The sequence below is a fragment of the Saimiri boliviensis genome, chromosome 2 (assembly GCF_048565385.1).
Source record: "Saimiri boliviensis isolate mSaiBol1 chromosome 2, mSaiBol1.pri, whole genome shotgun sequence".
Lineage (NCBI taxonomy): Eukaryota > Metazoa > Chordata > Mammalia > Primates > Cebidae > Saimiri > Saimiri boliviensis.
In genome coordinates, this window is record NC_133450.1 from 163,043,417 (window position 1) to 163,066,191 (window position 22,775).

The 22,775-nt window shown below is 35.2% G+C and overlaps 1 protein-coding gene across 38 annotated transcripts in view; it reads right to left on the reverse strand.

The window, feature by feature from the left end:
• PTPRD (protein tyrosine phosphatase receptor type D) overlaps window positions 1–22,775 on the reverse strand; it is a 2,307,989-nt gene that overhangs the window by 1,082,410 nt on the left and 1,202,804 nt on the right. For all 38 annotated transcript variants that reach the window (XM_074394799.1, XM_074394802.1, XM_074394800.1 and 35 more), the window contains one exon: window positions 7,780–7,813. The gene's annotated coding sequence lies outside the window, so the exon portion shown is untranslated. The remainder of the gene's footprint in view (window positions 1–7,779; window positions 7,814–22,775) is intronic.

Sequence of the window (22,775 nt, forward strand, 5' to 3'; positions counted from 1 at the left end):
TGTACTCTGTGCCAGAGGCTAGAGATACAGCAAATACTCTAAACAAAGTCATTCCTTTCTTATAGCTTCTAAATTTTCTATAGATTCTAGTATTAAAGGCTGGACAAATAAATAGATTTATAAAAGACAAGGTAGGTAAGAGCTCTGGAGGCAATGGAAAGTAGATTAAGAGTATTAAGTGGGATAAGAAGAGATAGAGGTGGGAGAAAAGCATTGTGGTAGGGTGACATTTCAGCAGAGACTTCAAGGTTGCTAGGAGAAGTCACATGCTGTTATGTGAGAAAGCACTCCAGGTACAGAGAGCAGAGGCAAAAGTCCTCAGGCCTGAGACTGCTGGGGATTCCTGGGACAGCGGGGAAGCCAGATTAGCTTAAGCAAGTGAAAGAGGAAGATGGAGGTGGGAGAGCATGGCAGACAGCAGGCTAGATTTTGGGCAACTTTGAAGGCCAATGTAACGACTCTGGCTTTTATTCTAAGTATGATTAAGAAGACCTTGGAGACTTCTGAGCAAAGATTATGTGAACTGGAATACAAAAGTACTTAGATGTTTACTTTTATAATATAGTTATTAAGAGAAATGGGAAAACAAATTCCTGGGCTCCATGAAAAACTTGTCCACTGTATCAGTCAATGGTAGATTCTGTCTTGGGGTTCTCCAGGCTCTCTCAACAGCTTTCTAATGTCCCAGAGTATTTCAAGAAACAATAAAAGAGAGTAAGAGAAAAGAAGAAAATATTTAAAAATTTTAAAAATATATTATCATTATTATTGCCTTAGGACAAGTAAAATAAGAGAACGAGGAGGTGATTCTTGGACAAGTAGATCTCATTACAACTTTTCATACAGTCACACATGCTCTACAGAAGCAACTGAAGCCAACTTACTGTTGCTTTTAAAGAGGACAGCAGGCACATTCTTACTATGTTCTGAATTTCCTCATTTTGTCAAGCAGTTGCTTGCTTTGAAAGATTTATTAACATGTAAGTAACCTGTGTTTCAGTTTCCTCATCTGTGGAATATGGTACATTCATCTTCCACACTGGAATACGGAACGTTCATCTTCCACACTCCTTGTGAGGAGTGGTCTCCTGGCACATAGTAATCATATGCAAGCGCTTGTTGTCACTGATAACAAGATTGGATTTCTGAGAAGACAGTGTTGATTACATGATAGTGTTTTTCAAGATATCTTGATAACAAGATCGTTTTTATTGTAAGATGTATTATTAAGTGGAGCGTTGCTCTAAGGATAAGAGTCTATATTAACTGTACTAATTGACTTTTAAATCTATTTAACTTTCATTAATGTCATATGTGAACAAAATGGGAAATGAATGGAAGGTTTATGATCAGGGATATTCTATATATACTACACATGTACTGCTTTATCATTTAGAACAAGCCCTCAAATTGAAAGTAAATCAGTGTTTGACATATTAATAATATTTTCCAAGGAATAATTTGTGTAGCCAGTTTTCCAACAAGAGGCTATAAATTACTCTAATTTTTCAATGATATTGATAAAGAAAGAGACATTTCATGTTTTAAATGACAATGTGATTATTGAAATAAAAAAATAAAAAAATATAAGATTTGATTTGACTAATGGGTAAAACACGAGCACCATTAGGTAAGACTATTTCTACCATGAAATTACCTTAAATTAGAAATCACTAATTATGTATGCATATGCCAAAATATGACTGCTCTAGCAAATGAAGAATTTACATATACAATGATTTTAATCAAGGCACTTCTTTGATTGTACAATTATCTGCTTTGCATACACAAAATGTGAATTCTGTACATGTGAGTCCTCATTTGTATATGCACCCAATTATTTTGTTGGTGCAACTTAGAAATCTCTACTTGATAAATCAGGGTATTATTTCTCTTCCATTTATAGTAATATATTTTCAGTTTTTTATTAAGCAGTAAAACCAAACTCCCTAGAAGAATATGGGAAGTGATCCCTGCTTCTAGTCCTAATAGAAGGGATTGCCACTCTATTTCCATTCTGTGTTAAGAAAAATCAAAAACATTTTCTTCCACACACAGTTTGTTCCTTTCTGCCTTCTTATGTGGAATTTATTTCAAAATTTAAAGAAGACTCTGGTTCACACAGAGAACCCTTGAGTGGCAATCATACTGAGTTCACTCAATTTTCCACACTGTTAGTCCCTAAATGGTGAGAGTAAGTTGTTGATCCTTACTACTCTTAAGCAACAGAAAAAATTCAGAGCTGGTGAAAAGTACCAAATTTATAGTCCTGGAGACAAATATTCTCTGTGGAGTTCCTGAAAAAAGAAATAGCCAAGAAAGGAGCGAGGCAAAACTCGTTATTTCATTATGGTCTTGCTGGACAACTGAGACTCCCCTTGGCCCTCAGCAAGAGCAGTGTGCTACGTACAATAATTGGGGTGTGTTGATAAATGCAGTGATAAAGCTCTGTGGGTTGTTTTCTAGTTAAGTCATTCTGACAGGCCCATTGGGACATAAACCTGCTTAAAATACAAAGTTATTCACAACCTCCAAATGAGATTTCGGTACATTGCAGACAAGTCTTTGGTAACAGCAGAAGTCTTAGCTTTTGTATCTTTCAAATCAAGATCTTTTCTGCATGCTTTGGGTTTGGTCTTGAGGATTCAACTAAGATAAAATTGTCTAGTATCAGTAGACACAAAATCACCACGGTCCCTCCTGTTGTCCAGCTGCATGGAGATGTGCACTTCTGAGAATGGGATCCTACATTAGGCCAACAGTAGACTTCTAGTTTGTAAATGTTCAGTTTTGCCACCTTTGCCATGACTCTAGGCTAATTTGATAACCAGGCTATAAAGAGATCCTTTCAAAGTCTCTGAATTCTTGAACACTGAACCTTGTCATTTATATAACACTGAATTTTCTAGAATGCATTTCTTCTTGGCTACATAGGTGACCCCCTGTTGTTGGAATAAGCCCAGGTCACATCTGTCTAGGATGTCTCTTCAACAATCCTTTGTAGTCTGCTTTCTTCCAGTGTTTACTTTCAGCCTCCTCAGGGAGGGAATATGCTACAGTAATGAAACTATATTACAGTAATTAGAGTCAACCACTTTGAGATAGTCAAGTAAAAAGGGCTCCCTGGAGAACCTCTGACCGGCCTGTGCCCTGGGAGAATGGGGTGAGCCATGGAAGTTCCTGTTGTTTGCAGAGGGGAAGAGCCTGGTCCCTGAAGTTCCTGTGTGACGGGGCGGGAGCCGGTTAATCGGCTTCCCTCCTGCTCTGCTGAAAAATTTTCTCTTTTTCTTTTTTGCCCAATAAATCCTGTTTTTCTTAGCCTTCTCTTTGTCCACGAGCCTAATCTTTCCTGGCCATGTGACTAGAATCCGGTTTTAGCTCAACTGAGGAGAGAGTCCTGCAGCAATATTTGGTGGGATAGACCTGACCATGCCTTCAGGTATGCTTACACTTGTCATCTTCCTACTTAATTCTGGGCTTGTTCATGCAACTTATTTTGACCAATGGGACTTTAGCAAGCTTGATACCAGGAGAGGCACTTGCAATGGGGATTGTCCTTTGCAAAACCCCTTGGAGCTGAACTGCATGCTATGTGAAAACCCAGGCTATTCTGCTATAGAGACAGGACATGTGGACAGTCATCGCAAGACAACTTACTATATAGAAAGAGGGACTACATGGAAGGGAATTAAGACCCCTAGTTAATCTCTTAGCTGAATATAGCTGCATGAGGGATCCCTACTGACACTGAGTGGAGCAGAATAACTGCAGTCAGTCTACTCTCAGCATCATGAGGAATAACAAATTGATATTTTACGCCACTGAGATTTAGAGTGCTTTCTTCCATAGCAATAGATAATTAATATATTTGGGGTTAAATTCAGCCTCCATTATTTGCTGAGCTATGTGACTTGGGTGAGTTGATTAAGCTTCCTAATCCTCAGATTCTTGAGCTCTAAATTATATTATTATTTCCACAAGGCAGTGGAATGGATTGAATACTCAACATAAATAATTTAGCACAAGACCTGAGCCATAGTAAGTGCTTAATAAGTGGTAGCAATCACCATCAATTTCATCATTTCAGTCATCATCACCATTATCACAAATATCATAACTACGAGCACCCATGCCAACATGAACACCACGACATTGCCACCAACACCTTCCTGATAGCTAGTGCTTTCATGATGTCCTTGGTGTCTACTGCCATGGGAAAATCAATTCTTTTCATTAAGACATTTTTAAACCATACATACACATAAAACTTACACTAAAAGACGATGTAAAGTAATAAAAATAAATTATTTACATGTCCCTTTACATCTTTTAATCGGATTACTAAACAGGTAAAGAGATTTGACAAGATCATTCAGAAAGCAAACAGAATGACTATATTTGTTTATGTCTTCATGTCATGAATGCTGAGGTCTTTTGAAAAATTCTGGCTGTTCTAAAAATAAGAGCTTGCATCTCCCATTAGAAGGACATCTCCATAGGGGAGGAGATTTTATTGTTATTCCCTTTAGTGCTCTATTCCTAGTATTTTCAGAATTGCCTAGTATGTAAAAGATCCTTCAGAAGTGTTTGTTGAATACATGGATCAATTCACAACTGATTGGAAGTTTACAGAACTTCCAATGTATTGTAGAGCCAGAGTATCTGGGTTTGAATTCCAGTTCTAACACTTACCAGTTATGTAAATTTTAGCAATCTAACATTTTTGTGCTCCAGTTTTCTTATATGTAAAGACGATAATAATAGCACGTATTATTTAGGATAGTCCTTATAAATATGAAACTCTGAACAGTGACTGGCAAATAGTCATCACCATATAGCTCTTAGTTATTATTATCTTGTTATATTGAGCTCTATTGATGCATAGAATAGTATATATAAATTATTGGTTTAAAGAATGGGAATATGTATGCATATTGAAAGAAAGTCAAGAAAGATGGTGTTGTGTGGTTTAAAACAATGGCTTCCAAGCTCCATTTTTTTATTAGAACCATCTGGGATGATTATTATAATTCAGATCCCTGCCCACCCTACTCCTCCTCCTTCCATGCTCTATATTTGTAACAGTTGCACCAAAAGATCATGTTTGCATAGTCAGCTTTGGAATGCAGTGAAATCAAATGAATTTTAATAATGCATGTTCAGGTACCATATGATTTAATTAGAGGAGATATTTTGGTACAGGGTTTTTTCCATTGACCTATAAATTCAATCCTGTGGGGAGCTGTGCATTCTACCATGTCTATACCATGTGCCAGTTGGATGTCTTCTCTCTCTTTTCTAACTTTCCTCTTCCTCCCCTCATCCTTAGGGAGAATATGACTACTCCCAGGTGATGCTAACCCTCCCAGGAACATTAAAAGAAAAAATATGGAGTCTAGTGGGTCCTTGCTACTCAAAGTGTGGTCCACAAAGCAGCAACACAAACATCTTTTTACGTTTCTTCTTCTCATCCTTAGAGAGAAGAAGACTACTCCCAGGTGATGCTGACTCTCCCAGGATCATCAAAACGAAAGCATGGAGTCTAGTAGGTCCTTGCTACTCAAAGCGTGGTCCAAAAGCAGCAACACAAACTTCACTTAAGAACTTGTTGAAAATGTAGAATTTCAGGCACTAATATAAGGGAATGGTTCTCAACTTCATTTCCAGATATAATTACCAGGGAGCTGAAGCATCAGAGTTTAGATGTTAGGCTTCATGTACCTTGAGAAACTCTGAGTTAATTGGTTTGCATGGTACCCAGGTCTAAATATCCTTTTTGACTTCACAGGTGATTCTGATATGCTATCTGGTTTAAGAAATGAGACTTTTTAGCAAAAAAACTCTGATTGATTTTGAAACTTCTACGTCCATGGCCTTCTCCATCACCTACAAGACTTTCAGGGTTTCAGAAAATTCTTCAGATTTCTTTGCAGCAGTAGACTAGGCCTCTTGGTCCCATTATTCATCGTTACTAACAAACCCTACCAACTTTGGCATCTATAGTCTTTTCTAAGTTATCTTGAGATCTGAACAAGCTGAACAGTTAGACTAGAAAGTATTCATAATGTCAGTAGGAATGTGACACAAAACCAAAAGAATTTTATCACATTTTCAAGCAAAACTCAAGTACTTTCAAGCATAATAATGATGATAATGTCTACCTGTATTATGGTTAGTACTATCTACCCCACAACCATTGTTGTTGCTTTTTGTAATTAGACTATTACAAGGTGATGATATGATTGCCTTTGAGTAGATTCCAATATTAGAATAATATATTTATATTTTTGTAAAATCTTGTGCTTTGTTCACTCAAAAATTACTTGGCTGAAAGAGATTGACTTTCTTTGATCCCTTACAGTTTACCCTGGAATAATCAGGTAATAACAGGGAAAACAGACATAGAAGCTCTTCAAGACCCAGTTCTTTTTTATGTGGCTGAACTAAAACAGCATTTTTGCCGTAATCCTAAAATAATCTTTGAACAGTGCATCAAGAGTACTAAAAGTCAAATCCAAATCAAACATTTGAAAATTAATGTCTTGATTGAAGTCCCTTGGAGAGGAGTCAAAGGGAGAGATTTATTTATATACTACCTTACTATTTACAGTGTTGTCTTTAAATCAGCAGCTCTGCATTACCTGGGAGCTTACAGAAATCAAGAATGAAGATTCTTGGGCCCTACTTCAGCTCAGAATCTAAATCAGTATCTGCATTTTAACAAGATAGCCCGTATTACCCATAGACAAATCAAAGTTTGAGAAGCACCAGTGTAATATATGATAAGGCATTTAATTTTTTCTCCAACATTTGCTTGTTCTTAAGTCATACCATATACACCATCTCATACAGTTGCTCTATTCTTTCTCATCCAAAACCTATGTAAATTTTTTTTACACCTTCAAACTTGTTATCCTCCTGCCAACCAGCTCCCACTCTGGCCATCTCTCATTTTACCAAGCAGTCTAGTCTGAGGGAAGGGGGAGGATGCTATACAAAGACACTCTTTCATAACATTCTCCTTATTGCAACTGAATAAGAACAAAAAACACAATACTTTCTCTGAATCTATTCTAAACTGGTCAACTTTCAAGAAGTAAAATGAGTAACAATTTGATGTAGAGTTTTCTTTTTTTCTAAGTCTGGCAATGTGCAGAGAATCCTTGAAAATATCAGTTTACCGGTACCGTGAAAGCGCACAAATACATTGTGTTTATTCTACCAAGAGAGGCACAAATGGGTAGCAACTTCTCCAAAGATGAACTATATTGATCCAAGTTATACTCACTAATCTTAGTTTACAATGAATAATCATAGCAATATAAGGCAATTACGTAAGTTAAGGAATATAAATTCTTTTTTTTTCTTTCTCTTGTTGTAACGATAACAGAGAAAACAAAAAAAAAATAATTTTCTTTTTGTCACGAAACACTGAGTATTCTGCTATCACTATAAAAACCATAAAGTATTTCTTCTAACTACTAAAAGAGTAACTAACAACTGGATATTACTTTCCCAGTACATTGAGAGATTGTTAAAGTTTGAGTAAGTGAAGCATCCGTGAAAATAAACATCTCTGTTGACAAAATCTGGCTGAAAACTGAAGTCTTCGTTTTAATTGAAAAGAAGAAACAAAACATCCTAAAATTCCTAATGGATTGCCAGAAGGAAACTCATTCAAGGAATTTTAACAAAAGGTTTTATAGGTAAAATAAATCCTTTGGAATATCAAAAAGAAAAGCATTCCACACAGTTATGAGATGAGCCAAATAAACTTACCACAGTTGTTCAGTTAATGGACAGGCACCATCATCTGAAATAACAAAAATGTATTTTGATAGTGTGATCATAAAAACAAAACCTTTCAAATTGTCTTCAAACGTTATGAACATATCTACAGAAGCAAAATTAAGTAAGCAATGAAGATACATTGGCTGGTCTCCATCATTTATTTCACCATTTTGGGGCTAAAACAGATTATTAGGTTTAAAAAAATTTTTTTTTACAGGCATACCTGGCATATATATGTATTGCACCAATATTTTCTTCTGATATACATGTTTAAAAGGCAGAAATACGAGTCATCTCTTTAATACGGTCTTGGTCCTGGCACAAACACAATCTTGAAATGCTTGTCCTCATACACAGCTCTGACATTGCCATATACTTATATGCCATATACTTATATGGCACTTCCTTAGCTCAAAAATTCTCTCTGTTGCCTGACCAAAACAAGTTAAAGTATTTAGCACAGCATTCAGGAGCTTTAGGAGGTTGCTTCTATTCTAACTTTTAATGATTCTTTTTCACAATTCTCCAAAGCATATACTCATGCTACCTTTCAAACTTATCTCCCACTATTTTCCCTTGTACCCTAGTCTCAAATTGTAAGCCCACTTTCCCTTCCCTCCCTTCCTTCCACATTTCCTTTCTTCCTTCTTTCCTGCCATACTTCAGTTTATTCCATTTGTCCTGCCTCAATATTTTTTTCTATCCATTCCTTATGGCCAGCTAACATCTCTTCAATACAACTTGTCTTGACACCTCGAGAAGAAATTATTCTTTTTAGATATTCCCAACATATTTTAAATCTTTTTAACAGTACTTATCATATTCTATTTTGTGTGTTTATCTCATATTGGTGTTTATGCCTTAACCCTGTTCATTGTTCCCTACCCAGAAGACTTCCTGCTATGTCTCTGAAGGAGATGTGCAGAAAATGCTAGTTGAGCTAAAGGAAACAATTCATTTAGTGTAACAGATAGCTTATCGTGCACATTTTCCATATTTCATCAATCATTCTTTAAGTGAAAAGTGCATTTTGCATTGCAGTCTCTGCTAATAAAACTTGACTGTTAAAGACATAGTAATATGCCTTGTGAATAAAACTTTTTAGTTACACAAAAAATAAACAATTGAGGGTGAAGAGATTATTCTTTATTGATAAATTTTAGAAAATTTCTTTAAGACTTTTTCTACCATATAGGAATACATTTTCTTTTTATAGTTTTTAGATTTTTTAAAAAAACATGTTTTTCCCCTGCAGGGTTAAATTTTGTATGGAAAGATGATAAGTTAGTGTTTTGAGGAACAGTGACAGATTTGCTTTAAACTATGAACATGGTCACCCCATAAGCAAGATGGAAGTTACTAGCATAATCTTAGAATAGAGAACTTGTCTTCTTATGGAAAATGAAATAAAAGCATTGCATTTTTGATAATTTTATACTCTTAGCCAACTATGCCAGATCAGATTCTGTCTATATGAAGCATACAGGTGTATTACATAACCAAAAAATCTCATACTTTACTATTCTTCTGGGCCCACTATCACTTCAGACTTCAAAAAGTTGTCAAACAATTCTGTGCAGTTACTCACATTAGAGTTTTTTGTGTTGTTTGCCTAAAATAATTATAAATCCACTATTCTATTTCATTAAGATTTCTTTTTACTGTTACATGCAATATATTACATATCAAGATAAAGTATTATTGAATCATAAAATTTTAAATAACAGATGTAAAGACTTTAATGTAAGTATTTAAAATAAAAGCACTGGTTTCTTAATTTTTTAAGAGGGAGGACTTTATGAGGTTCTTTGTACCTAAGCATAGAATGTGATATTTAAACATTCAGTTTCTTGGATTTTGTGCTCTTCATTCCAGTCCCCTCTAGTTCTAATCATAGGAGGAACATGACCTAACACATAAAATTTTTTTCCAAAGTAATTGTGATTTAAAGACACCACTAGAGTAGAAAAATACTCAGTAATTTAAAATGTGTTGGTAGTCTGAGTTTACATCTAGGTTATTAGTGGATACTTTCCCTTCCAAAAGTCCAAGTTTTCAAGTGTCTTAATATGGGTTTCTGTGTCCCTACCCCAATCTAATCTTAAATTGTAGCTCCCATAATTCCCACATATCATGGGAGAAACCCGGTGAGAGGTAATTGAATCATGGGGGTGGGTCTTTCCTATGCTGTTCTCATGATAGTGAGTAAGTCTCATGAGATCTGATAGTTTCATAAAGGGGAGTTCCCCTGCATATGCTCTCTTGCTTGCTGCCATATAAGACATGACTTTGCTCCTCATTCACCTTCTGCCATAACTGTGAGGCTGTCCCAGTCATGTGGAACTGTGAATCAATGAAACATCTTTCCTTTCTAAACTACCCAGTCTTGGGTATGTCCTTTATTATCAGAATGAGAACAGACTAATCCAGGTTCTAAATAATCATGGAAGTACCTGAAAAATATTAATAAAAGTGAATTGAATTTTGTTATAATTACTAATACATATCATCTATATTATTTTGACTTTCTTAAAAAAGTAGATTGTGGACCTAACTTTAACTATTGTTTTTTTTTGGACTGGCACTAGTAGATGAATAAATAGAAAAATATGAGTTGTAAGTACCCCTTGATTTATTGCTGCCTTGCACTTCTTTGCCAGAGGTATCCCGGTTGGGTAAGGAACTGCAGAGATCTATAGGTTCCTGCAAATAATTACTCAATGGCAGCATTCCATTTTACTCCAACAGTAACAAAAATTTAACTAAGAAACTCTCCCTGGAGAGAAATTTAAAGCAGGGAATATTTAAATGTCCCCAGTATCTGTTCTGGGGATATTTAAAAGGAGATTTTCTTTCACATGATTGAAAACACCAAATAAAAGGACCAATAAAATATGTCCTTCTAATACTACAAAATATTTTCAATGATCTATAATTGTTAACTGTGGATCTAATTCACTTCCTTTATCAAACCAAAATTTTTTTCTGTTCAAATATATTTTCCATTCATTTCCACCATGCCTCCCTATCCCCCCACAGAATTTTGATTAGGTCCTAAGAGCAGCATTTGGAAAATATAGAAATCTTCCTAGTTAAAACAGACCATTACTAAGTGTATAACTATTGATTCAGAGAAGAAGGAAGATACTGTAAACAATTTTGGAGCATTTGCTTTGACTCTCCAGATGCCAGTAAGAGTGAGGAAATGGAGTTAAACCAAAACAAGTGATTTATGGATAGCATATGTACCTACAGAAAGTTACTCCTAAAAGAAATTTCCTGAGAACCTTTCAGATGCAAATTTATTCAAATAATGTTTAGAATTAGCCATCCACTTCTCCATATTTGACCATTTAATTCTTATAAAGGGTGTCTATTTTCTATAAAAGAATCCTGGTATTTAAATGCAGGAACAGAATGCTAAGTTGGATATTGTCCCAATATTGTGATCATATGATCTGTAGGAAAATAAAGTGAAGAAAAAATTAAATATGTATTATTACCTTCTCTGTATATCTGTACTAAGCAGGTAGTAGGAACAAGCCAGCTATTTCTGTATTGACTTGTAGAATCAATTATAGAAATAATTATAAAAATAAATGCAAATAGGTACTCATTCTAGGCACATAAAATTATTTTTGAAATTGAAATGAAATTCTTATGAGTTTCAATAATATCACTGAAACACATACCTGCAAATATAATACATATCATTTCTGTCTCTTTCTTTCTATTACACACACACACACACACACACACACACATACAGATATAGATACACAAGTAGTCAGAGAAATCCCCCTTTTTAAATTATATCAGATAACTCTTTCCTTTGGCATTCCTTTTCCTGATACCACAACTCCAGTCCTTATTTCTCGTATCATTCAGGAGTAAGTCCAGAACTTGGACTGAAGTGGCAGAAGGTGAACAGTAACAGGGCAAGGAACTGGGTTTGATGGGTAACTGGCATGATTGACCTTACTGCATATAGTCTTAAAACAGCCCCTGAGCAAAAAATATAGACCAGCCTTTTTCCATAAAATAGGAAGGCCAAATGTTAGTTTTTCTTTTCTTTTTTTCTCCCTAAAATACAAATAATTCTTTCTCCTGTCATTGATATGGTTTGGCTGTATACCCACCCGAATCTCATCTTGAATCGCAGGTCCCCAAATCCCCATGCATCCGGAGGGACAATTGAATCATGGGTGGTTATCTCCATGACACTGTTCTCCTTACAGTGAGTGAGTTCTCACGAGATCTTATAGGTTTATATGGCGCTTTTCCCTCTTTGCTCGGCGCTTCTTCCTGCCATCATGTGAAGAGGAGGTGTTTGCTTCCCCGTCCGCCATGCTTGTAAGTTTCCCAAGGCCTCTCCAGCCATGCAGAACTGTGAGGCAATAAAACCTCTTTCATTTATAAATTACCCAGTCTCAGGCAATTCATTATAGCAGCGTGAGAATGGGCTAACACAGTCATCATTGTGAGTTCTTTCTGTTTATTACAGGGTAAACATAAAAAGACAAACGAAAGTTGGTTCATTTTTGCCAAAAATAAGCGTCAGATATTGTAAACCAACAGTAAACAATCTTAATTGAAATACCGGATAAAATATGACAAATATAATGTATCCTTGAAAAAATACAGTACAGAAATGTTCAGTGGCTAATACCAAAGAAAAAAGTGGAAATGGATAATATGAAGTTAGTGATATTTGGATGTTCCCTGGGACATTTGTCAGTCTTAAAGAAGAGCCTTGGGATCTCTAGGAGAATTGATAAAAGTCTTTCCTAAAAACCTCTCACAAATGTTTCAGGTTTGAATTTATACTACCCACAAGGACAAAAAAATCCTAAAGGGAGATTAAATAAAAAAGTATTCCTGTGCTGTTACCTCATAAATTCAATTACCAAATTTTTCTGGAAGGGTCTGTTCTCAACAGAGGATGCTTAGGATTTGTCAATACAAAGTCCTGTTAAGTAGCAGCTCAAAATCATAATTATAAAACACATGAGGAAATCTGGAGTGAAAGTCAGTACAGAGATCAAGATCAAGATTAGAAACATCAAAATATTCAGATTATACAATTCCAAACATAGATTATGAAATGAATATTTTAAATTATTAAAAACATAAGATGTCAGAGCAAATAGACAAAGGACAGTTATCAAAAGAACAAGACAGTTTTCAAGGGGTACCAATTTTTAGAAAAATGTAGTAATCGAAATAAAGTAAATAAACCAATATATTAAACACAACTAAAGGAAGAATTAATGGACAAACAGAGCTGGAGAAATTATCCATAATGTTGCCAAGAGAAGCAACGAAAAATAATGTCATAAGAGGGTATATGGGATGTAAAAATTAGGGTGAGATGGTTCAACATGTGTCTCACGGGGACGAAAAAAAAGAATGAGGTGCTGAGTGTGCTTTCTCACACCTGTAACCCCAGCACTTTGGGAGCCCAAGGCAAGCGGATCGCTTGAGGTCAGGAGTTTAAGAGCACACTGGTCAACATGGTGAAACTCCCATCTCTACTAGTTATACAAAAAATTAGTCAGGCATAGTGGCTCAAGCCTGTAATCTCAGCTACTCGGCAGACTGAGGCAGGAGAATTGCTTGCACTAGGAGGCAGACGTTGCAGTGAGCTGAGATTGTGCCACTGTACTACAGTCTGGGTGACAGAGTGAGATTCTGTCTCAAAAAAATAAATAAATAAAAGAGTAGAAGTAATATTAAAAGTATAATGTGTGAATAATGTTCAAGAATTGTGATATCACACATACAGGTTGTGATACATTTCTAAATAGTGACATAAATATTTTCTTTCATTCTCTCTCTCTCACCAGGAAGCTAACCATACCTCAAGTAAGATGCACTTAGCAGGTTTTAAAAGCACCATGTAATTACTCTCCATACTTCTGTAAAATGACTCTATTTCATTTCTTCCTTTCTCTTACATTCTAAACCATATTTTAGCCATGTGATAAATCCAGTGATTCAACAGTGATGTAATATCAAACAAATCAGTAAGTAAATATAGTGAGTTTAAATGAGCAAGAGATAATTTATTAATTTTTTCTTTGTTAATTAAACAAAATGTTAAACGTTCATGAAACAAATATTTTTAGGGCCTACTCTGTTTTGTATTCTATTCTAGGCACTGGGGATATAGTGGTAACCATGTGAACATGTTTCCTACTTCCATTATTGTGGCATAGAGAGGTGAGAAAAGACCGTGAACAGTTAAGAAAATAAAGGAATAAAATACTCTCAGATAATTAGTGAAATGGAGAAAATAAAACTGGTAATATAGCTCAGGGGAAGAATATTTAGATTGGATGACCAGGCCTGAGCAACACAGAACAAGTCAGCCATGCAAGGTAAGAAGACAGAATATTTATGTAAAGGGATAGTTAGCACACAAGGCCTTGTGTGTACTTACATTCAAGCAACAGAAAAAACCAATGTGACTAGAATTGAAGCCAAACAGAGTCGGTAAAACATACAATTAGAGAGCTGGATGGCCAGATTAAGGACTGCATGTAGGCTAGTGCCAAGAAATTTGGATTTATATTCCAAGGGCAATACAAAGTCATTGGAGGGTTTTAAGAAGTTGAGTGACATTATGATTTTGTCTTAAACATGCCTCTGGCTACTCTGTAGAAAACTGAAAACCAAGGAAGGAGCAAAAACTGGAAGATCAGTTTCGGAACTTTCCAGGCAAGAACTGGTAGTCATTTAGACTGAAGTATAGCTGGAGATGGATAAAACTGGATAGGTTTGGATAGATCTGGAATATATTTTGAAGATAAAACAAGACTTGCTAATGGATTGGATGTAATGAGTGAAAAAAAGGCATAAAGGATGATTGCTAGTTTGAAATTTTAGCAACTAAGTGGATATTAGTGGTATTTACTGAGATGGGCAAGGCTGGAAAAAGAGAAGTATAGTTTTACTGTATCTGTATCAGCTGTGGTAATTAGAACCAACACACATTTTAGCCATTTTAGGTGGGACATATCTTAGGTATGTGAATACAAGTGTCAAATCGGAAGTTGGATGTGGGAACCTGTAGTTCAGTGGAGAGTCTAGGACTAGAGATAAACACTGAGAATCATTATTGCAGAGATCATAGATGAAGACAAGGGAATCGAAGAGTACACAGGTAGCACAGCAGAGAGTTTAGGCTAGAGCCCAAGAAGTCCAAATATTAACAGTGGGAACTGAACACAAATTGCAACAAAATTAATGTCCTGAGCTGGATGGGATGGTTTAATTTAGCCTTTTCCAAGTCCCCACTTTATGCCACGTTCTGTGCTTTGTGCCCTAATGAACAAAATCAATTGCTTTGTGATTTAGGATTCCATAAAATCATGCTTCTTTCCCCATCATTTCTGGATTCAGGATAACATCCCAGTGGCAACTGTCAATTTCCACCAGCCCTTTATTATTCCAGCCACTAAGCATTTCTTACAGGAAACACTCTCCTTCATTTCCTCCTGATTTCCTTTCAAAATCTAAACTCATGGACTATTTCTTCAGAAGGGATAAATAATATTATGATATTGATTTTCTCTGTTATACATTTTGGGAAAAGAAGATAAAACAAATTTACAATGTAGTTGCAGGTTAAAATTGTTCTCTTCATTTGATCCTATTTTTACAAGTTATAACTGAACATGGAAAATTGTAATGGCTTCTTGATTAAGGTGATGGATTCTCAGGCTCCTCAATGGTTACCAATCACCACAGAAGTTGTAGACAAAGCAACAATGTTCATCTAATTCCAGTAGAAGCAATAAGGTGAAAATAAATAAAATCCTGAGAATCCCTTTAATCCTAAATTAAATAAAAATATGTAGATAGACATCACTAGAAACAGATTTCACAGGAAACGTTCTGCTCCACGGCATGCTTTATAACATTAGCAGTAAATCTGCTTCAGTTTCAGTTAATAACATTGTAAATTTGGGACTTGTGTTTTAGCTAGGTTATAGTTTGGGCTTGTGCTCTGTTATTCCTTTTTAAAGCAAAATAAAACTGTGAATAAAGCATGCTTTCTAGAAGACATTATTGTGGTTGGTGCAAAATTGAATTTTTATCCTGTACCTTGGGGGAAACAGTTTAACAAAATGCATTTTCCCCCATTATCATCACTGTTTCCATCTAAGATTTTTTTTTTCCAACACTGAAATCATTTTTATGTAGCCTTTGGAATGTGTACTGATGTTTGTCCTTTAACTTTTCTCTTACTTGAGATAATTTGTAATTTGCTAAAACATTGTAAACACTAGCACTTTGCATATTTTCTGCATCGTTACTAATCTGTGCTAAAAAAATACTGCAAGTTTGCCATTAAATTTTGCTATTATTTTCCTTGTACATTAAAAAATGTATTATTTGGATAACTTTGGTTTGGAATATGAAGGGCTAATGTTAAAATTTACCTTTGCACTCTATTTAGAGGAATAAAATATACTGAGAAAATTGAATAGCTAAAATCAGATTTTAAAGAGAATGTTTATATACCGAAGAAGAGAAATGTTTTTGAAACATATTAAAAATTATCCCCTGAAAAATGCTGTTAAAAAGAAGATAAGGGCCAATCGTTGTTTAGGCCACTGCTCTGATTTCGGCTTAGGAACTTCCAAAATCTGCCCTCTTTTGTCTTTGTCTTTCACTCTTAATTAGAAGGTTTAGAACATTGAACTTGAAGTAAACAGTAAGCCGTGGTTCCGTTCCATAAAGTAAATAAATGCAATCAGTAGAGGAAGTAAGATACAGAAGAATGCTACATAGTTGAAAAATGTGAGCCTTCAAGAAATATTAAGAAAAGACCTCCACCTTTTCTACAAATTTCTACCTTTTCACTGAAGTCAAGATATCGCACACTCACAATTTTACTCATTTTTCAAGTGTAGATCAGTCTCTTTCTTCACAATTCCAAACTATTAAGAGGGAGAATTTTGATATATTTGATATATTCTTGAGTTTTCCATATCATTCCCAAAAGCAAAGGGATTAAAGCAAGTTTTTGAGAGCAGGAAGCAGGACTGAAAGAGTGTTTTGGGATAAGAGAGATTGACAGAGTTGGATTCTTGAGGAAAGAGTCTGTGGGGAAGGAGAATATTAATGAGCAGTTTTATAGGGGAGATAAGAAAGAGTAAGGTTAAGAAACAGTCAGCTTGAAAAAATCTCTAATATGAACTCTTTACTCTTTCTTTCTTCATTTTATTTTATTTTGAGATGGAGTCTTGATCTGCTACCCAGGCTGGAGAGGAGTGGTATGATCTTGGCTCACTGCTATATCCACCTTATGGTCTCAAGCAATTCTCCTGTCTCAGCCTCCCAAGTAGCTGACATTAAAGGCACATGCCACCACACCCAGGTAATTTTTGAATTTTTAGTAGAGATGGGGTTTCACCATCTTGGCCAGCCTGGTCTTGAACTCTTGGCCTCGTGATCCACCTGCCTCAGGCTCCCAAAGTTCTAAGATTACAGATGCCACCATGCCCAACCTTTCCTATTTCAATATGTCCCCATGTTCCTTCATTCATTCTTTCTTACATCTATTGCAGAAGTTTTAAGCTAATTTGATAACCATTAGGCAGATTGTGATCACAATTTATTTGCCTTGATTTAAAAATTCTTTAATGATTAAAAATACTTTCTCCTGTTAATATTTTCTTCACTGTCTTCCATGGAAAAGGAATTTTTTTCTGATTCCTGTCTAGTATAATGCTGTAGCTCTGGAGCTCAACAGATTAGATCTGAATTAGGAGTTTGCCATTAGCACTGTGCTCTTGTGAAAATTAGTGAATTACCTACCCTCTCTGAACTTCAGTTATTCATATGTAAATGGGAATAGTAATAGCACTTATTTCATAAAATACTGTTTTTGGATGGATTAGTGCTGGGAGAAGGTCTTGATGTGTGTGTGTAATATATGTTGTTTGCTGAGAGGTGATGGCAGGGAACACAGAGCCATCCCCAGGCAGAAAACTACTAGAATAGGAAGCAGTAAGTACCGGCCATGCACTAGTTAACCCAGTTCACAAAACATAGGACATACGACCTTGTTGCCATTGCTGACTTGCAAAGAGTGCTTTCTAGCTTATTTCTGTTTTAGTAGTGAACAGGCACTATCTGCCTGTTTAGTCTATCTTTATTCTATGAAGAAACACTGAGCACCCACTTATTAAAAATAATCACTTGTTCACAAAGAATAAATACATGGCTCAGAGTCTGTTCAGAGTTTTCAGCCAGAGAATGCTGTCAGCCTCCTGACATCCCACTCTGATCCCACTTTTGCACTCTATCTTCGTGTCTGTTTCTTAATTCCTTTAGCGCTGCCTGGGTTGGGGTCTCCATAACTGAGCTGGTCTTGTCAGTTAGATAGGCTTACCGCCACCATTTAAGTTTGAGCCCTTATTACCTGATTTATAACACTGTAGATTGGCTTATCAAATATCTGAAATTTAAATAAATCACACAAAAATATGTCTTTTTTAGTGTCTGGATTTTTTTTTAATTGTTATACTGTAGTGATTTAGAATATAGAGTCAAAGGCCAAATTTCACTTCTAGTATCACTGTTTATTCCTTCTGTAGTTTTCACGCTGATGAGACTTGTTCCTCTGCAAAATTTGGAATCAGAGTATCTCACTTAAATGATTGTTGCAAGGAATAAATTATCTAACACACATAACGTAAATTCATTTCAGTTCCTGGCACATACTAGTCATTCGATAAATGCTAGCTGCTATCGTATTATTATATTTATGATAAGAGAACACTGTTCCTTTGCCTCCCACACAATTAGCTTGTATAATTCAGGTTAGATATAAGGAAAAATTATAGTGTAGTAATTTTTTTAAAACCCAAGTACTCACACCTGTAATCCCAGTACTTTGGGAGGCCGAGGCAGGTAGATCACGAGGTCAGGAGTTCAAGATCAACCTGGCCAAGATGATGAAACCCTATCTCTACTAAAAATATAAAAATAAATTAGCGGGGCACGGTGGCTGGTGCCTGTAATCCCAGCTACCTTAGAGGCTGAGGCAGGAGAATTGTTTGAACCTGGGTGGCAGAGGTTGCAGTGAACTGAGATCTTGCCACTGCACTCCAGTCTGGGCAACAGAGTGAGACTCCATCTCAAAAACAAACAAACAAACCAAAAAATCCAAGTACTTGGAAAGTAGCCATTATAAGCACAGGAAGGCAATCTGCCTGTGGGGTAAGTTACCTAAAATACAGCTAAACTGGTTAATTTTAAGAGACAGGATTCTGTAAATGCATGAACAAAAACCATGAAAGTAACATTGGCAGTAGAGAGAAAAAAAAATACAGAAAATTTGCTCTATCAGTGTACTGATCGAATCATTATTGATGCTTCTCACAGTTTTGCTTTTGTTTTTCATTGTTTTCTTAAACATTCTGACAGCAAAGGAAATTATTATATGTGAAAATTGGGTATCTTGTCCTAAAATTTTGAATCAACTGGGAATTGCACTCAACTAAACCAGCAAAATCTAAAACAAAACACCATTTATGATAAAGCATTTAAGAAAACCACAAGTAGGACAAGCAATTCTTCACATCCCATACAGCTCAAATGTAAATGATTCTAAAATGTATGTGTTGTGTTTACAAATGTGTCCTTACTGAGATCCTTACCTGCATTACTTGTTTGTTCCGAGCCCTAGAACATTATAATAAAATAGAAACTCTCACTGTAAATTAGGGGATTCATTTCAATTAAGAAAGGAAAACAAAAGAATAATTTTCAGCAGCTTTCACTTATTTTTTAGGAAATGCTGTGATAAAATGTATTTTAAGAAACAGGACATTATATTAAGAGGCTTATACTAAGGAAAGAATAGGGATTTGGGGTTTCAGACAGAGCATAGTTTGAAAATCAATACTGCCATTATGAGTTTTAGACTTTGGCCTGTTTTCCTCATCTTTCAAAAATAATGATTGTGAAGATTAAAGAAAATAATGAACACGAAACTCCCTCACACTGTCTGGCAAAAAGTGGGTTCTCAGTAATAATACTTTCTTTTTTTTTGTCATTCTATTTTTTAAAAAATTATTTCCTCCTAAGTAATAGAAATTTCCCAATACTTGTATTTTTCTGGTGTGTATATCATGCAATATATTGCAAAATATATTAAGGCCTTTTAAATCAGTATTTATCAAGCATATAAGAGACTGAACTTTCTTTGATCAAAACTGAGACACAATTATGTAAGCATAACTTTTCTGAAATGTGTCTTCATTCTAGAATACTCTTATCTGACGAGGATAGATAGGTAATATTCTTATATGATGCTTTTTTTATTTTAACACAAAGACAAATATATGTGCACTGAACTTATCTCAGTATATTATTCCTACACTATTTTTACAATGTCAGGAGTATTCTATAATATTTTATGTGCCAGCCACTCTTCTCACATACATAATCTAAAACAATATCCAATAGCAACTTTTAATATAACTTTATCATTGGACTTATTATGTTGGAATTAGGTAATTTTTTATTCATGTGAATGTTTTATTTTACACTGAGCTTCTCCAAATCTGGAACTGTGTGCTTGGGCCAGTAACCTGATATGGAAATCATTTACCACTTCAAATATACATTATTACATTAAATATAATTTTTTAAACACCAGAAAAATTAAACTAATTTAAGACTAGCAAGGCATCTGGTGAGTAAATGGAAGCAAACTCAAAAAATATATTAAAGGAGACTGCTGGAACTGAGAGCATTTAAAATTTCTACGGAAAAAACTACAACTACAACTCACTAAAGATGAACTCAAAATATAAAACTCACAAGCCACGAAAGAAAGGAACCCACCGTAAGAAAGAATAAGTAGCTACAACAAGCAGAAAATTTTACTTACCAAGAAATTATAGAAAAGCCCAGGGCTAGTTACTTTCAAATCCTAGTAGAGTATTAGGGAAGCAGTTAATTTTCAAATTTTCTGGATGGCAGTATCTCAATGATATTAATCCATATATAAACTCATATTTTAGATTAAAATGTCTAAGGTTTCTAATATTTTTTCAGCATCTACAGTACATAAAAAGATGGAAAACTTTGATCTACCACTGGATCTAAATATTTTATTTAAAAGTATGTGAATGAATGAAATGTATAGTATGTTTGCCTGATTACCATCTTTTACTACCTGCAAGAAGAAAATATGAAACTCATTTTTAATAAATTGTTTATCAAACACATTTTTAAGGTAATATGGCACAATGAAAATTACAGTAAGGTTCAGTAAGCAGCCTTATACAAATTCAATAACTGCTAGATTTCTTTAAAGACAGCATCAGTTGTTTAGATAAATGAAGTAGGTTTCCCGACCAGAGGTTACTGGCACAAATCAATACAATGAAATATGCATTCGGTCCATATGGTATTTCAGTAATGGGTGCTTGAAATTCAGTACACAGCTTTGCTATAAATCACAGACAGAAATTATATTAAAAGAAAGTTCGTTCTGTGATTTGAACTCAGAAATCAATGGAAATGTACACCAAAAATAAAATACTTTTAGACATATACATCAAAAGAAAAATGATTTGTGTCACTGCCATTCATATTTCATCTTTTTGTTTCCTCTGTCCAGCTTACACTGGATCCTTTCCACGTCTCCCTTTCCCCACACAGAAATAGACAAGCATTCCCCATTGGGAAGAAAGCCACACATGCGATCCTTATTAAAAATATAAAAAGAGCAAAAACCAGAGTAGCCAGAACCTGACTATAAAATTCCTTGCTGGGAGAAGAGCAGGATGTGGCTTTTGCTGATGGAGGGAGAATACGTTTTGAAACAGGAAGTTTTAGGGATTAGAATCGGAAAAAAGATACTATAAAACCACCATGATGCTAGTTCGTTGAAGTTGTATTTTATTTTTTATACATACTTAATCTAGGGTTAAATAATGGCAATCTTTTACTATCATATATTAAAACTATTATTGCCATATATCATGGGCTTCCCAGCATGCTTGCTTGCATAAACATGCAAACAAGAAACACATGCAGCAAAACTCTGCATCCGCAGTTGTGCTATGAGCAGAAGCTGCTGCGATAAACTGAGTGGGTGATGTTCAGTGACCTAAATCGGGGCTTAGAATAAGGGTGGGTGCGTGTGTACCTTCATCAAATAAAAACTAGGCCAAATATATGTGTTTATTTTTTTTCCTACCACAGCTGCAAAACCTCGTGTGTGTGTGTGCGTGTGTGTGTGTGTGTGTGTGTGTGTGTAACTATAAAAATAAATATGCCATTAACCCGAAAAAGAAATGTATCAAGAAGTGGGTTTCCATCAAAATAGGCATAAAACAGATTAAATATTAAACTCCAGATTGGGATATACCTTGTGTTCCTGTTCAATTCTCAATAATATATTAGGGTTGTAATAAATTCCCTGAGAATACATAGAATAGTGGGTTTTGTTTGTTTGTTTGTTTGTTTTTATAATTAAGGCAAGAGTGAAAACAAAGACTTTTGTCTCATAGAATTGTGCCTTTTAAGACTACCACCCAAATATAAAATAAATCCTAAGCTAGCAAACTGTGTTATTTTCTTCTCAGTTGAAAGCATTTTCTGTGGGTTGGTGTGGAAAGAGTGCCTATGAAGATCATCATCAATATCCAGAACTGTCTAAACAAAAGCAGCCAGATTATACTGGTTCTTTTACTCTAAAATATGGCTGGATATAATACAGTGCCACTTACTACATAGGCATCATTGAAATCATTAAACATGAAATGGAAATAGCCCTTTGCTAACGTTTCTAAAATGAGAGCTAAATTGTTGTATGTTGCAAAGTTGAAAGGAAGTATTTGCTGTCTGACACCTGAAGAAAGGACATCAACAGACAACTTCCATTACCACCACAGGCAAATGGCGAGAGGGCCAGCATGTTAACTGACAGCATTTCTTTTAATGTTTTAAGT